A 13,179-nucleotide genomic window follows, 5' to 3' on the forward strand; every position below is an offset into this window, starting at 1 on the left:
AATAGACAGTGATCCTAAGATTAAAATAATTGATTTCCAGATAATTACTGAGCTGTTATCTATACTTCTAAGAATAAGGAGAAACTGATTAAAAGCTTCTAAATTTCCACGTAGAAATGGGATGGGGGAGCTGGTGAGATGACTCAGTGGTCTAAAGCACCTACTTAGAACAAACTTAGCAAAGCAAAGGACCTCGGTTCAATCCCCCAGCACCACATGCCAGCCAAAGCCTCCCCCTGGTGGGCTGAGCTGGCCACACACACACACACACACACACACACAAATAAATAAAATTTTTAAAAAAACATTAAAAAAAGAAATGGGATGGGAAGATTTCTAAGTGCAATCCACATAATAATCACTAACACTCATTGAGTGCTCCATTATCAAGATCATTTTATAAATTATCTTACTCAATTTTATAAAATCTCTAGGCGATAGTCACTATTATTACCCAATTTTACAGATGAAGAATAGGGAAAGAAACAGTAACTTTTCAGAAATCACAGTTGAAATATTGAAACTGAAATTCTGAGTTTGTTTAACTATGTGTATTACAATTAAAATACACTCCTGGACACACTTAGTTAAAATACTCATAGGTAGTCAGAGAACAGTATATTCAGAGAACGATAATCTAAACTTGAAATTAACAAATTGTTACTTTGAGAATACATAAAAATAATGTTGGATATGATTAAATCATATTAAAGGGATATTTATAAGAACAAAAAGATATGCACAAATTGAGAAAAAGTATGAAGTTGATTTTTTTTTTCTTTTTTTGCAAGCAGGCACAGGGGCTAATCTTTCTTTCTTTCTTTCTTTCTTTCTTTCTTTCTTTCTTTCTTTCTTTCTTTTTATATTACAATTTGTTTTATTTTTTATTTTTTATTTTTTCCCATAATTTTATTGAGAAACAAATAGCAATGAGACAGTTTCAAACCAAATTGGTAGGACAGTTTCAATAATTATCACATTGCATACATTCTTCCTAGTGGTTAACTGCTGTACAAGATGTGGACATGATATCCTATTTACAAACACTTTTAGAACAAATCCCTCTATTAATTAAGATAATTTAACTGTATATCTATCCTAACCATTTTGAATGCACAGATACAAAATGGACATTCATCTGTATCCCTTTTTTTTGTTTAGTTCCGTTATGTGAATATTATAGGTGTGTTAACTCAGGGCCGGGTAGATGGCTCAATGGAATAAGCGCTTCCCTGGCAAGCACAAGGGCCTGAGTTCAAACTCACCTTCCACCAAAAAAAAAAAAAAAGGTGGGGCAGGGTTTTGATCTCTGGCCCTACTGTGCTGGCCCCTCCCCCAAGATATGCTGAGATGGCAGTTAAGACTGGGTATGGTGGTATGCACCTGTAATCCCAGCGGTTGGGAGACCGTAAACAGGCAGATCACTACTATTCCGATCTAGTAGTGAGACCCTGAACACCCTGTAGAACCTAGCCCTAAAACTACAATAAATAAATTTTAGAAATGTATCCATTTCCTGAGTTTGCCAAACAGAAAACACACACACACACACACACACACACACACACACACACACACACACAGTGATTATTTTACCAGAGTATTTGTAAAGAAATACTGACTTTAGCATAAAAAGTAATCTTTCCTAGGTGACATCAGAGTCTATTAAATTGAAACATTAGCAATTCAGACCCCACACTCATTATGATTCTTAATTAACTACATAGTAAGCAACCATTATGAAGACATGGGAAACAACATTTAAAATAATGATCTAAATGGTACTTTGCAACGTGAAGTGACACTCAGAACATGACTGGTCACTCTGACCTTACTCATAGTGGTTATGTAAACTTGGTGACATCTTTGAAAAATGCAACTAAAACTTTATACCTGCCATGAAATAACTCCTGAGTATTACAAAGTTTTCTATTTTCTTCTAAATTCCTACAGGCATTTATTTATAATTTGCATAGTAACACATTCTTTTACATGCTCTATTTTTCCAACTCAATTGAATAAAAATGAATTATAAAGACTTCTTTGGATAGTTAAACTTCATTGTCAGTCTGATTACCTCACCTAATGCCTATAAGATAATGAAAAGATATTTCTGAATGTGGTTGATTTTATCAGAAATGTTTCTGCACTGGTGTCAGAAGAAGACTTAAGAAAGGCCAAACAATTTGTGAGAATGTCACAGCCTTACTTGGAACCTCTGAATGAGCCACATGTGACACTGTAGCCACTAGGAGAAGCAGCAACAGAGATGCCTCAATTATGGAGATACCAGGAAGATGGCCAGAGGATGAAACCTACCAACAATATTCAAAGCCAGCACACACAGAAAGCACATGGCTGCACACAGGGCCATTGTGGTGTTGTTGCCTTGGTTCTCTGAACTTTGCATTATGGTAGGTGTTAAGTTTCACGTTGCTGGACTTTGGGTCTGCCTTTGGTCCGCTTCTTTTCCATAATCTTATGGATTGGGAATGTTAATCTTAGAATGTGAATGTTGCATCTTAGAAGGATATAACTTGAATTTTGTATTTTACAAATGTTCTCGCTGTTAACCTTGAGTCTCAAAAGAGACTTTCAACTTAGATGTTTGAACAGTAAAAGGACTGTTGAGATTTTGGGGAAGCAACTAGGGTGTTGTGGTTGTTTCTGTTCTAAGGATGGTAACATCTCGTTAGGTGGATTGTGAATTTTGTTATTTTCTTTATTGGGAGATCAAACATGATGTAAGGGCCTGTGCTTTGGTGTCAGGCTAGTAAGGAATGCGATTGTGGTGATAATTGTGAATGCCAATGTGATTGGGTTTTTTAAAAAAGCCTAGGAAATAACTGAAGCATGCATTTGAGTGTGTGTGAGGGCATGGTGTGTGACCCTGAGGACTGTACTGACCCTGGATCCATTCTCCTTGATTATTTTTCACTTACTTTGTTTTCTGGCTACAAAGAACCTAGGATCTTTTCCTCTGACATGGGCTTCTGCTCTGAAGTTTTGTCTCAGAATCAGCCAATAGTGGACTGAATGCCCTTAAACTGTATCAAAATAAACATTCTGAGTTGTCTATGATAAGAATTTTATTCTTTTGAAAGAAAATTGATTATTATAATATGTACGGAGTCCATAGATAGCAGTTTTTTTTTTCTAATAATGTTTTAGCTTACAAACCCCTATTTTAGCTGTTCTATAGATGCAGACATCGAACCTCTCCTATGGTGTCTACCACTTATCAATTGTCCTGAATAGTTAGTATTTCCATATAGAATTCTCTATGAACATATCTCAATTTATGGTAAATAAATTTCAGTACTATGAACTGTTCCTCAATGTAAAGTACCTGATCAGTTAAAAATAATGAATATGAGCTGGGCATGGTGGTACATGTCTATAATCTCAGCACTAAAGAAACTGAAGCAGAAGGATCTTTGTGAGTTTAAGACCAGTCTGAACCACAAAGAAAATTGAAGGCCAGCCTGTATTGCATAACAAAACCCTTTCTCAAACAGATAAAAACAAATAGTTTGGGGGGCCGGAGAGATAGCACTCATCTTCATGATTTCTGTCTTTGGGCTCTGGGTTTTGTTAGCTCTTACTTTTCTAGATGTTGGAGGTGAATAACTAGGGTGTTTATTTGCTCCCGTTCTTTTTTCCTAATATGTGAGTTCACAGCTATGAATTTCCCTCTGTGAACTGCTTTCATCGCATCCCATAAATTCCAATAAGTTGTGGTTTAGTTTTCATTGATTTGTAGATATTGTTGAATTTCATCTAGGAAGCATTGAATGCTAGGTAGGGTATTATTTAATTTCCATTTATTTAAGGGGTTTTCTGATTTCTTTTTTCATTTATTTCTAGTTTCATTGTGCTGTGGTCAGATAATATGCATGGGATAATTTCTGTTTTCTTGCATATACTTAAGCATGACCTATGGACTAGTATTGGTCTATTTTAGCATTTATCTGGCAAGTGCAAGGGCCTGAGTTCAATCCCCAGTTACACAAAAAAACCAAAACAACAACAACAACAAAAACAAATAGTTTGGGTGTGGGTGTGGGTGTGTCTGTGCTACCAACTGTAAGTTGATAGTTTATTAATTGTGGTTTATTTGAAAGAAACAAGAGAACTTGAGAGAGAAAATGCTATTTGTCTTTGTAACAATCATGCGTAGGATATTATTTATAATTTTCTTTGATGAGAAAACTAAAAATCAAAATTTGAAATACTAAGAAATTTTTGCAACATTTCATAGCTTGTGAGTGACAGGGCTTGGACTACAAACCATGAACTATGGCTCTGTATTAGTCATCCAAAGACTCAATACAGAACATCACAATATGAAAAAGGAAAGATTTAATTCATCATACTTTCAGACCATGCTTGACAGGCTCCTAGGCAGAGACATTGTAATGAAAAACATGGCAGAGCAAAGCTCATCAAGGTCAGGAAACACGGGAAGGATAATGTGTGAAAATAGAAAGGGTGAGAGGGACTAGACTTTGTGACACTTCTCAATCCAGTATATTCAAAGCTCTGCCACCTCCTTCTGTAAAAATGCTGCAAAGGAATATAAAGCACATGGTCATGTACAGTACAGGAATAACCCCACTTCTTGTACCAATTTTTTTGTATTGGTCACCTTTCTCACTGCTGAGACACAAGACCCAATCTACACAACAAAAAGGAGAGATTTTTCTTTTATTTCTTTTTTTTTTTTTTTTGCCCACTCAGAATGCAGTGGGGGCAGGGCTGGCACAGCATGTAGTACCAAGGATTGAACCACAGTCCCTGAGCCTGGGCCTAAGCTTGCCTAAGCAAGTATTTTAAACCACTGAGCTATCTTACTGGTCCAAGGAGGAGAGTTTAATTGGTTCATTGTTTCAAATCATGATTGGATGTCTTCGAAGCAGAGATGACATGGAGCAAAAGTGTGGCAGAGCAAAGATACTTAGTTCATCATGATGTGAAAGCAGATACATAACAGAACTCCAGGGCAGAGGGATGAGGGACCAGGCCTAGTCCCTATGGCCACACCTCAGTGTTCTATACAGACATATCTATAAGTGTTTTCCATTACACCATGGGACAGAGCCCAAAATTAGTCATATTGAAACTCCACTTTAACCACCAAAGGCTCCATAGGTCAAGATTTAGTTAGTGAAACAGAATTAAATAATAAGAATAAAACAACAAAATATCTGCCATTATGGATGATTCAAAACACTTAAAGTTGTAGAAAGAAATAAACATTTTACAAAAAGAGTCACATGTTCTCCATTAATCTCTGTTATTTTGCACATCATTCTGTCCAAATATATTGCTAATTCTTTTGAGGAGAGGTCAATGTAATACTCTAGAGTCAGAAAGAAGCACAATAAAATTATGTACAGCTGATGACTGTAAGAATATCTGCAAGTATTGCACTCAATTTTCATTAAAATATTTTGTGGTCAAAACATCTTAAGACAGGGACCAGGGATTCAATCTCTGGGCCTGCCATGTTGGCCTTGCCCCAGGGGAGTATGAGACAGCAATTGAGACTGGGCTTGGTGGTGCGCACCTATAATCCCGGGTCTTGGGAGGCAGTAATCAGGTAGATCACTATGAGTCCTATCTAGTAGTGAGACTCTGAATGTCCTGTAGACAGTTCCCTGAAACACAGACACACAGACACACACACACACACACACACACACACACACACACACACACACATCGTAAGATTAAAAAAAATGAGGGGTCAGGGATATAGCTGAGAAATGAGGACTTGCCTTGCAAGGACTAGGGTCTGAGTTCAATCCCTGGTTCTGCAAAACAAAAAGAAAGTTTAAAAATATGAAAATATTTTAAAAGTCAAATAGATTTTGGACCAGTGAGATAGCTCAGTGGACTAAGCGCCTGCTTAGGCAAGCACAGCGACCAGAGTTTGATCCCTGACACTATATGACATGCCAGCCCCAATACTGGGCACACTGGTCCAAGCACTGAGACCAGGCACAGCAGTGCATGCTGAGCAATCATACCACTAAGAAGGTTGAAAACAGGAGGAGCACTACCAATCTGAGCTACATAGTGCAACCGTTTACCAAATACATTTTTTAACAGAAGTTAAATAGGTTTTAAAATATAAAATCAAATATAGAAACAAGCTATATAACTTAAATGTATCTCCCATGTAGAGGACAAACAGAACATTGTATAGAGCCAGGCAGACAGTCAGTGTTCTTGAAAGATATTCATTTTCACTTAATATAGTTTCTGTCTTATAATAAGAAGTGTATCTCTTACAGCAAGACAAATTGAATCATGAAAATTAATATTGATCATCAATACTCCTCCTACATCTTATAGACATTTTCCTTTTTCTATTTGAGATTAATATTTGAGTTTTATTTGAAATTGCAACCAACACTTGGTCTTCTTCTCCAAGAAACTATTGTAACTAGGATTCTGCTTTCTATATATAAACTCAATTTGCTTTTATTGTGTAACTTGACTTACCAGTTTTGTACATGTGTGCTATCTATTATCTCTTCTTTTTTTAAAAAAATATCTTGGAAAATATCTTCAATGCCCTCATTTATTTAAATTATTTATAGATTGTATAATTATATATCATGTAGAAAGTAAGAATCATAAAACTGTTGAATTTTTCTTTAAAAAATCAAACTGAAATGCTTTATGAATTTTTTGTGTGTTACTCTTGAGCAGGAGATGTGCTAATCCTCTCAGTATTGTTATAATTTCAACACATGTGATGCAGAGTTAAGCACTTATTTTGCTTTTGAATAATGACTGAGATAGTTGTACCACTCTATTTGAGTAATAGAAAATGGCAAATAGGGGCTGTCCTGATAGCTCAGTGACCTAACACTCCTGCGTAAGTAGAATATAGGGGCCAGGGTTTGATCCCCTGCATGCCTTGTTGGCCCAACCTGCGTGGCCTACTGAGAGGTCAGTTGAGACTGGGCCTGTTGGCTTGTGCCTATAATCCTAGCACTTGGGAACCTGAATACAAGAGAATCACTATGATACTGATCTATATAGTGAGACCCTGTAGACACAGTAGACCCTGCCCTGAAATACAGAAAAAGAAAAAGGCAAATAGTAAAATATCTGTACAAAAAGAAATTATAGATTTAAATTTCATCATGGTTATGACTACATACTTTGTTTTGAAGAATAGGTAGTGTTGCAAACAATACAATGTACTACAAATATGCTTACAAATACAAATAAGACATTATTTATCATTTAATATAAGAGACCTGATTCTCTGTTCTTGAAGATTATTCATCTGTATTCTTACCCTGAACATAATTACCCATAATCTGACCTCACATCAAAATTGTTTTAAAGGGATTACCAGGTGGCAAAGTATAATTATCAACAATATTATAAGAAAGAGGAGAGGCCTATCATTTAAAGGCCTAGATAAAATTTTGCTAGACAGCTTGATTTTATCTATGGATGACTTGAATTCCAGATCTTTAAATGTAGTGAATTATTTCTGAAAATTAAGTTCACTGTGTCTACAAGCATTTTTTTTTTTTTTTTTTGCAACACATGAGTCCTCTTTCAAGGGGACTATCTTGTCTTTTCTGACATTGCTTATATTAAATCTATGGGTTTTAAGAAATCATTTTTTTACATAAATCTGATACTTCAAGAATACTAAAGAGTAAATCTCAAGGTAATCAATAAAAATGCTGAGAGCCCATGTTGTACATTTCTGGGTACCTCAAAGAATGTTCTAAGAAATTTGCAATTGGCTGTGTGTAGTCCAGACGTTTGCTCCTGGATGATTCTATATATGCAAACTATTTTTTTCTCCTCAGTATACTTTCTTAAAATGGATTCAGGCAAAATTATATACATAGGTTATATTTGAGATGGATATGAAGAATGCAACGCTTTGTATTTCTACTTAATGATAACTTTAGAATAGGAGATTTGTGAAGTTTATCAAACATATTTTATTAAAATTCATATCAGCATGACATTATATGATGGCTATCAAAAGGAGAACAATATTAAAATGCATAGGTGTTATTAATAGAACATATTGGGCTTTAAAAAAATAGCACCTAGAAAGGTCCTCTAGGATTTGTTTCAGCCTCTTAGCTATTTAACATATTTATTAGCAATCTGCATAGAGTGCTGAGAAGGAGATGATTCAAAATTGAGAGGAAAAGCAAATACTATGCTTGAAGATTTAAGATTCAACAAGATCTATGGAGACTAAAATAATGGGCAAAAGTGTGCTTAAGTCAGCTTTAGCATGTGCAGTAGTAAAGAAGCAAGCATTTTAAGTTGGAGCTTTAAATAGATTCCTTTTTCCATTGCATAGATTTGCAATAATGTGTTCTACATAAAAATATCCAATAGACAGACAGACAGGTGCAATAATCCCTTGAATCTTGCCGCATATATTACTTAAAATGTCTGCATGCACGGTGCCATAAAGAGACCTTAAGGATTCAAATGTAAGCAGTGACTGCATTGCTGTCATAGAAGAACTGGGGACAAAGGGTAAATTTTATCAAAGTGATAAAAAACTCAGCAGTTGAATATACAACCAGAAGTATGAGCTTAAATCATAAAGCAGGATTAAAACACAGCTGGGGCATTGGTCCCTTATTCTCTATAAAGAACATACTGACAGTTTGGAAAACATATAGAGAACACCTGAGGAGAGGCGCAATCATAAAATAAATCATATTATGAAACATTTAAAGAGTAACATGAGATAAATGTGAACACAAAATTATAATGAACCTGAAAAGGTGACTATTAAAAATAATTGAATACATTTTTAAATTAATAAGATCCTAGATTGTACATTATGATAAATATGCACTGCTTTGCTTTTCAAAACATTTTTTGCATGGCTGTTTTCCTGTTATTTTTCAAATATTTTAGTTTACATTTTGGTAACTAGTATTTATATTTCTACAGCAAATTTATACCGCAAATGTTTTACTTCTTTTCTTTTTAACAATCTGTCCAAAGAACTTTTGCCTGGAGTTTCCACAATTTGCCTATTATTGCCTCTGATTTTATTTCATTAATGAGGTCTGATAAGAAAGATCAAAAAAAGCAAAAACCTGGGACAATTTCACAGAAGCACCATCACAGCTTAGGATCGCACAGGACGTGGATGGTGAAAGCGCAGGCGCAGCTTTCAGGAGAAATGTATGGTGCTATCTAACAATGACTAACAGAACTATTGAAAATTAACTAGATGTTAGAATTGGTATAAGCGTGCATTGAGGATTTTCAGGGCTAATTAAGCACGGAGACTATTAGGGAGTGATTAGAAAGTTAATGCAAGACATCAGTTATTTTAACAAAATGAACAGGAATATGATTGCACTGAATATAAATTGTTATTTCTAGTCAAAGAAAAATACTTGTTAGAATATCAAGCTATTAATGTTTAATTGCATAGAAAAAATAACACCACTTTTTTCTAAATATATTTTCTATGCTCAATACTTAAAGAAAATTAGAGAGAATCAAATATATAATTTGAATTGCTTATTGATTTTAAAGTAACACCTATTTTAAAAGAGACTGCTTTGGTCAGCATATTCAGTAACATTTATTTAAGTTGTTTAAAAGTTAAAGAAAACTAATTTATTCACAAATAGAATAAACTGAAGGGTGGAACGGAGATACAGAATGGGATGAAGTTCATATAAAGCTGTAAAATGCCTCAGGAATTACTGATGCTTTATTTCATATTAGTGATGTATAATATGCTCTAGTTTAACTGGGTTGATAATTTGGGGTGATGCTTCAAGGACAGGTTTGAACAATTTTGAGAGCAGGACATCTGACACATAGTAAGCTAGCTACACATTAAAAAGCTAAAGGAAAATATTTTCCATTGGAAGTTGATTCAATGTATTGAAACTTAATCATGTTTACAAAGGTATACTGGGTTTATATTGAGGCAATATTAAAAGAGATACATAAAATCTGAGATGATTTCTGTCATCTCACAATGCTCTCCAAGAAATTATCTTAAGTAAAATATAAGTTTCATGAATTATCCTGAAAATTGTAATTTTACTTAGCTTGTCCAGATTTCTTAAGCATTTTCTTTTACACTGAGACAGTTAACTCTTCTGGAAACATAGTGCTTCATAGATTTCTGTCAGACAATGTTACATTACTACTTCTTTCTCCTTGTGGTTGCTAGTTAGTGTTAATGCATCAGCACATAATTAGTTTAAAAATACTTGTTTAAATTTGTTTTGCTAAAGATGTTATCCACTCACTGAATTTGAGACAAATCTCATCATTAAGCATGTAGTCATGTCTTCTCCATAGAATCTGTAGCACAATTAAGTTAGGATTTTAAAACATCATTCAAATGGCAAAAAACACTTTTATTCTCACTAAGATCTAAACTGATTTTATTATAGGAGATTTAGTGACATTTTCAAATCTTGTAAAAACTTAGTTGCTATTCATAAAAATGTGACTTGGATTTAATGTTAGTTTAAATCTCTTAAATAAAGAACAAACATTGTCATACAGTGTTATACATTGTGACTGAAATTTACTTTCAAAGTATATATTATTTTCATACAAGTTTTTAATTTTCTAGTTGAAATTTTAAGAGAATTGAAGCTTTAAATAACTATATTACTAAAGCAACAGTATTGAATTTCTGAAATTTTCAGATAGATATCAAATACCACTAACAAAAAAGAAAAATACCACTAATAAATTATAATTAGATAGCATTTATTTATTATTGGTTGTCATTATGCATTTAAAAAATGTTAAAACGGGGCTGGAGAGATGGCTCAGTGGTCTAAAGCACCTACTTAGAACAAGCTTAGCAAAAGCATCAGGGACCGCGGTTCAATCCCCCAGCACCACATGCCAGCCAGCCCTGCCCCCTGGTGGGCTGAGCTGGCCACACACTCTCTCTCTCTCTCTCTCTCTCTCTCTCTCTCTCTCTCTCTCAAATAAATAAATAAATAAATTTAAAAAAAATAAAAGTTAAAAAAAATAAAAAAATAAAAAATGTTAAAATGATAAGACTGATACATCTTCAGTGCAGTGCAGCATTCATGAATACAGTAACAAAACTAATAAAAAAAAACTGGCAACATTTTTACTTTAGACACATGTAACTATTATATGTGATTGAAAACTAAAATTTATTTTCAGCCAAAGTACATAAAATTATTATGTAGTTTTCTATATAATTTTGATGAATTTGAATGCTCATTATGACTTTTTAAATATGGTACTTGGATTTTCCAATACAGAGGCAAAAGATAGCACATAGCTTAGTATTCATGACTTATAAAAAGTATGCAAATAAACAAATAAATAAACAGTATAACTCTACTTACATGTCTGCCCAATTTTTGAATGTATAAAACTTAGCTAACTACTTTATTAACTGGGTATTACTCAATGGTAAAGACAACAATGAGACACTTTTTTCATTTTTCACCTTTGTTTATTATTTTTTGGGTAAAAGCTAAATATCTTTACTATTTGAATTTATATTTATGTAAAAAATTCTACTATTAAACTTCTAGTGTAATTAATAGATATAAAATGACATTCCCACTAGAATTTATAAAATTTTATAAAATGTTTTCCTGATAACGTTTAAATTAAAACTATTAAATTATCATCAGCACTCTAATGCAGTGGGAGTTTTATGTGGCATATTTCTCAAAAACTAATGCTTAACAAATATAGATAGAGAAAGGTGAAAGAGCTTTAGTTTTTCTTGTAGTGGAAAAGTTCAATGAAAATACACTCATCCACTTCCAGTTCTGATTTTTGCAAAACTTTAGTATTGTAGGTAGTGTTTGAAGATATTTGAAATGCAAAGTTTACTCAAGGAGACCTACTCCCCAAGGTCATATGTCTTGCAGCTTTGTAAGATGCTGTTTTTGGCACATGGGAACCAGGGCTCGGGTACCAGTGCCTCATTAGCTCTCTCCACAAAGGAATGAATGCCCTTTCAGAAGAATTAAATGAAAAAGTCAGATGTAACTAGGGCAGGAATTGCTGCCATGGATACAAAGCTAGGCAGTTGCATATCTGAAACAAGTTGTTACAAAAGTGTGTAAAAAACAGGAGAAGAAATATAAAGTGCTGCTACCACGAGTACCTCAAGGACAGAAGGGAAGAATGACCCTAGTTTAGTTAGTTTGGCTGTAGTCAAAGTCACCCTCAGATTAGCATGAAAACAGCTGAAATGAAGAAGGCTGTGGAAGTGGGGCGTGTTTCAGAAACATCGCTGAGACAATCAACAGTAATTTTTATGATATTTAAACAAAGACAAAAATCAATACATCTTAGAAAATTATTCAAGCTCATATGGAGGCAAAAGAATAGGAATGACAAATCTGATAAAAATTAAATACAAACTGTCAGATTTAAAAGATGAAGATAAAATACTAAAGATTTTGCCAGCAATAGGAGGGTGAATCCAAGTACTATATCATCCTCCTTCAATGTAAGCCTTCTAAAACAAGAAAAGTAGACAACCTGTGCTTATAAGAGCAAAAATAAAAATTGTGGGCTAAGTGAAATTCAGAAGTTGTTTTTAATAGAACAAAATTTATTATTTAAAATATTGTAATTACTTTAAAATTTTAGTATGTCTTAAAATTATAGAAATGCTGTGTAAAATTAAAAAAAAATCGTGAAATGCAAAGACTTTTTCTTTTCTTCTTCAATGCCTCTTGAAAGTGTTTTGTGTATTACCAGGCCTTAAAAATCCTGTGAAGAATATCTACCTGTAAAACCTAAGGGAGAAGACTACTGAAATATAAAAGTAATATAAAATAGTTTTATAAGGTGAAGTGTTTTAAGCAATTGGAAATTCTAAAGAAAATGTCAGTATTTTAAATAATCAGGTATTTCTGGCAAATGTATGTGAGAAGTGATAATTGATTTGCATTTTGATAGATGAGTGTGTGGTCATCAGGGCAATTAAGAGTAGAATGGCATTGTAGAAGTTTTTGTCAATAAATTTTTTCAGGTGTGAAGCAACCTTATAATCAGGGAGTTGGACGTAGTTTTAATACCTATATTGTAAACTAGTACAGCTTTAGGAGTAGAATAAAGGGAAGATTTAATTCACCTATGATTACAGTCAGGCATCTTTAGCCATTTAATCTT

General features: G+C 33.8%; 1 non-coding gene across 1 annotated transcript; it reads right to left on the minus strand.

Annotated features, from left to right (window-relative positions):
- Nucleotides 1-6,672: 6,672 nt before the first annotated feature.
- On the minus strand, nucleotides 6,673-6,782 carry LOC111813248. The gene has a single exon (XR_002818554.1). It is a non-coding gene; the product is annotated as a U6 spliceosomal RNA (small nuclear RNA).
- Between the last annotated feature and the right edge of the window lie 6,397 nt (nucleotides 6,783-13,179).

Source organism: Octodon degus, unplaced genomic scaffold, assembly GCF_000260255.1.
Source record: "Octodon degus isolate 3935 unplaced genomic scaffold, OctDeg1.0 scaffold00175, whole genome shotgun sequence".
NCBI lineage: Eukaryota > Metazoa > Chordata > Mammalia > Rodentia > Octodontidae > Octodon > Octodon degus.